Genomic DNA, 5,561 nt, shown 5'->3' on the forward strand with positions numbered 1-5,561 from the left:
TCCTTAGAAGTTAGAACACAAAACGACGTTGCTGCATTCTAAGGCGGTAAGGCTAAACTTCTTCCGATTAATAGCAAGGATGGAGGCATGGAGCATTCATTGAAGTGGGTTTTTTTTACTATGATGCATAGATACTGATACAGACACGAAATATAATACGACACATGATATATATATATATATATATATAAAGTATTTTTTAGATAAATTAAAATAATATTTTAATATTTTATTGATATTAAACTATAAATTTTTTAATATAATTTTTTAATTATATAAAATATTTAAAATATATTTTGTTTTAATAATTAATAATATATATTATTTTTAAACTCATTTTAAGAATACATGTTAGGAATAAGATTGGACACGTTGACAATATAATGATATTTATTTAAATGTGTCTAAATATGTCTGAAAATTTTTTTTTTATTTATTATCAAGACACAATTAGACACAAAAGACACGAGAACATGACAAATCAAAAAGTCTTTATACTTCATAGGTCCTTTACAATGCCTATAACACCCATGACATACTCATACAACTACAGAAAATCTTAACCCTTGATCAGACCACACTGTTGAGAGATGTTTGTTGAGCTGGGGGATATCCCAGATTTTTTCTATCACTGTTGATAATGCTAGTTCAAATGATGTTGCACTTTCTTACTTGAAAAATAGAATGGAGGATTGGAACTCATATCCATTAAGGGGAGAGTTTTTACATGTTTGATGTTGTGCTCATATTTTAAATCTTGTTGTGAATGATGGGTTGAAAGAAATGCATGAGTCAATTTTAAAGATTAGAAATGTAGTTCGGTATGTGCGTGCATCACCTGGTCGTACTGAGAGGTTTAAAACTATGATTAAGGAAACTAAAATTATGGAAAAAGGCACTGTCCATTTAGATGTTCCTACCAGGTGGAACTCTACCTTTTTAATGCATGAAAGTGCTTTGAAGTTTCAAAAGGTATTTAAACGTTTGGGGGAGAGAGATTCTGAATATGCTATGATGGCTGGTGGGATTCCTAGGTCTGAGGATTAGGAGAATACAAGGCATTTTGTGAAGTTTTTAAAAATATTTTATGAGGTTACTAACAAAGTTTCTGGTTCAACGTTTGTGACATCTTCTCAACACTTTAATGACTTTTGTAAAATATTGTCTACACTTAAGCATTGGATGGGAAGCTTAGATACGGTACTTTCAAGCATGGCTGAGAAAATGAAGTCCAAGTATGATAAGTATTGGGGAAATATAAAGAACACAAACATGATGATTTTCATTGCAGTTGTTCTTGATCCTAGGTATAAGCTTCAACTGATTAAGTGGAGTTTTGAAAAGTTGTATGAAAAAGAAGATGCTGAATTCTTAACTTCAAAAGTGAAGGAGACGCTTTTCAAGGTGTTTGATAGCTACAGGCTGTTTGGTGGTAACTATCAAAGGTCTACTCAGCAAGATCCTCCTGAAATTAGCACACAAGAGCTTGAGGCACATGAAACTTCTTTTGCTATGGAATTTGAGAAGGAAATGCAATTCAATGAGATTGTTAACAAGAATGAGATGGAGTTATATCTTATGGAGGCATTAGAGAAGAGTGGCGTGCAATTCGACATTCTAAATTGGTGGAAAGTGAATTCCAATAAATTTCCAATTCTTGGGCATATTGCAAGAGACGTCTTAGCCATGCCAGTTTCCACAGTTGCTTCAGAATCAGCATTTAGTACTGGAGGAAGGGTGTTGAATAATTATAGGAGTTCTCTAACTCCGATGACAGCTGAAGCGTTAATTTGTACCCAAAATTGGCTCCGAAACTCTCCAAAACTTGTCCTTGAGGAACTCATCGAGGAATTGGAGAAGTTGGAATTAGGTATGGTTAAGTTTCTACTTATAATTTTCTTTATTTTAATCTAGTTTTTATTAATATATATTATTTGTTATGATTGATTCTTGTTTTATATATTTTGTAGAAGTTGCACCCACTCGTGATCCCAATGAAGAAGATTCTGGTGTTGAGTCAGATTAAAGTACATCTTGTTAAGTTGTTATGGTAGGAATTGTTTTCCTTATATTATTATTATTATTGTTGTTGTTGTTGTTGTTGTTGTTGTTGTTGTTGTTGTTGTTCTTATTATGTAATTGTTTTTTTTATTTCAGGTTCGTTTGCATTATGAAGTTTAGCTATTTTGTTGGAGAAGACACCATAACTTTGCTATCAGTTTAATGACAATTTATTTTTATTTTTAGTTTTGTTGACTGTTGAACTATTAAACTTCTTTAATTATCGTATTTGAATTCTGTTGTCGTTATATTTTATTAGATCAAGACTTTGTTAGCTATTGTGTATTTCAGTTTGTCGATTTCAATGTTATGACTTTGCATAATAGTATGGTAGAATTTTTTTTGATTGAAAAAATTGAACAAACCGAACCAAACTAAACCGATTTTAATTGGTTTGGTTTGGTTCAGATGACCTTGAAAAAAAAAACCGAACCAAACCGAACCGCAGCTTAATTAAACGACCGGATCGGATAGCTTTTCCTTCAAAAAACCGAACCAAACCGCACCGCGAACACCCCTAGATACTGATACAGACACGAAATATGATATGACACAGGATATATATATATATAAAAAGTATTTTTTAGATAAATTAAAATAATATTTTAATATTTTATTGATATTAAACTATAAATTTATTTTTAATATAATTTTTTAATTATATAAAATATTTAAAATATATTTTGTTTTAATAATTAATAATATATATTATTTTTAAACTCATTTTAAGAATACATGTTAGGAATAAGATTGGACACGTTGACAATATAATGATATTTATTTAAATGTGTCTAAATATGTCTAAAATTTTTTTTTTATTTATTATCAAGACACGATTAAACACAAAAAACACGAGAACACGACAAATCAAAAAGTCTTTATACTTCATAGGTCCTTTACAATGCCTATAACACCCATGACATACTCATACAACTATAGAAAATCTTAACCCTTGATTAGACCACACTGGATCAAAACACACTGTGCCCCTCAGAGAAAAATGTTTTCAACTGCATAATCTATTATATTGTTGTACTATATTTGTTGTTGCAGAAATTGAAAGAAGGTTCGTTGACGTAGTTGTTGCTCTTATCCATGAAGATAAATTTTTTGTTTCTGAAAAATGTGTTTTCAGGTCCAAGGGTTAATGGCTATGAAGGGTCATTGATATGATGTTGCATCTTCTTTTACGGGCAAAAATGAAAAAATGTTGTTAAGCAAGTGATTAAAAGAATTTGAAGTTAGGTTTATTGATAAAATCATATATCAATAATCTATATTAGGACTCATGTATTTGTTAAAGTATTGTTAATGTGAGTTAAAAACTTAAAATATTGTTCAAGAGAAAATAAATTTTCTATTAAAAGCATTGTTATCAATATTAGACTGTTTTTTTGGTGACCGTTTTGGCATTTCAACCGACGGATTCACATGGAGCCACATCTAAAAACCTGTGCGGCCGGGTCCACGACACACATGTACTCAAGTAGGTGCATAAGAGAAGAACGTCCACCGTTCTATCCTCCGGTGCTCGTTCCTGTCCTCTCATCTCACAACAATATAATGACTCTTTGACAAGCCTTCCTGGACGATACAAGACTCAACTTAAGAGGCTTTTGAAATTAAAGTTTAAGTACTCTATCAATCTTTATAATTTTATCAAATTTTTAATTAGATTCTTATATTTTTTTCAATTGAATTTCTATGTCATATATATTTTTTTTAATTAAATCCTACTGTGATAAAAACGTATGAAATAATAAAATATTTTGTTTAAAAACAAATATTCTGAAGTTAGTGTACGAGACTTAATCGAAAACACTTCAATATTTTCTAAATTTCAAAAGCACCCTTGTCCCTTTCCCAAACCCTTACGTTTTTGTTGAGTTCTGCTGGGGTTTCCACTGAGCTCTGTCGATCACCTCGCCACTCAACTCGTGAAAGCTCATTCTCTATTGTACGTCAAAGGCACCGTGCTATCGGAAGCACCTAGTCACTACTGCTCGAAGGTACATACTATGCTATCTTCTGCTTATTGTTATTGTAGTGATAGGATGAATCTGTTACTAAAAATATCTCTAAGGATGGGATTTTTTTAGCTTTGAAAAGGTATTTATTTGGTTTTATTTGGTTTTTTTTCCTTTTTTTGGTGTCATGATGGGATTCTGATTTCCCCATAGACCTACATCACGGTGAAAATTTTCATGATACATAGCACAATTTAGAGTATTTAGGAGGGAGAATGTTGGAAGACTTGCACTTTGAGCTTGATGAATGGAGTTTGTAAGGAATACTTAATGAATTAAAGAGGTTAAGGTACAAGGGTTATGCCAAGATATGGTACTGTAAACCAAACTATCAATTAAACTCTGGTCTTAGAGAATTGATGAGTGATGGAGATGCTATGAGAATGGGTAGGTTATTAGTGTCACAAATCGTTAAGCACTGTTCAGTTTATATTGTTAATGGATGTAGATAAGATAATGGTATTGAGATAACTTCAAATGATGAGGATTATGTACCTACTAAAGCTGAGTATAGTGGTAGTGGTCTAATAGAAGTAGAGGTTGAAGATGAATTAAAGCCATCTAGTAAGGAGGATAGATTTGATGATAGTGCTAATGATGAAGATCATGAAAATCATTTTGGTTTTAAGGTTGAAGATGGCAATGATGATAGAGCTTTAAATACTTTTAAGGAGTTCAATAGCTCGTTAAATCAAGATGATAACGGACAAGCCAGTGGTATTGGAGTTGTTGGTCATGATCCTACTGGTCACGGTGTTGCTGTTGGTGATGATATAGATGTTGGAGAAATTTTTTAGGGTTAAGATATTGAGGATATTGATAGCTACAAGAAAAATTTTGATGATATGATTAAAAGAGAAGGTACCTTAAATATAATAAGGTTGAGATGAGCAAGGACTATGACTTTCAAGTGGGGTTAGAGTTCAAGTCACTTGCTCAATTGAAGGATGTTATTAAAGAGCATGCATTTTTGAATGAAAAGGATATTAGGCATGTGAAGAATGATAAAGTGAGGTGTATGGTGATTTGTAGAGGGAAGAAAGGAAAGTGTAAGTAGATGATATTTGCATCAAAAGTTGGTAATTTTGACTACTTTAGGCTAGGAGAAGCACACTTGTGGAAGGAACTATAATGCTAGGCTTGCATCAAGCAGTTGTGTCTCAAAAAAGATTGTTACCAACATTAGTAGGGGAGAGGAGATGATTAGATAAAGATTGCAATAATTATTGAAATCATTCAAGACAAATACAAGGCTAATATTTCAGTTACAAAAGCTTATTGGACGAGGAGGAAGACAAGGGAAGAAATACATGGCAGGGTCATTCTGCAATATACTAAGCTGAGAGATTATTGTGCATAGATCATGAAAATAGTACTCAGATTGTGGTTGATAGACCTTCAATTACTCACTGGTGCACGAAATTGTGATCTTAATGACGCCAACAACTTGGTACGCACAATCGTAATCTCAAT

General features: G+C 32.1%; 1 pseudogene; it reads left to right on the forward strand.

Annotated features, from left to right (window-relative positions):
- Positions 1-942: 942 nt before the first annotated feature.
- Positions 943-4,885, forward strand: LOC148546397 (zinc finger BED domain-containing protein RICESLEEPER 2-like; annotated as a pseudogene).
- Positions 4,886-5,561: the final 676 nt, after the last annotated feature.

This window comes from Arachis ipaensis, chromosome B9, assembly GCF_059453495.1.
Source record: "Arachis ipaensis isolate K30076 ecotype BB chromosome B9, ASM5945349v1, whole genome shotgun sequence".
Classification (NCBI taxonomy): Eukaryota; Viridiplantae; Streptophyta; class Magnoliopsida; order Fabales; family Fabaceae; genus Arachis; species Arachis ipaensis.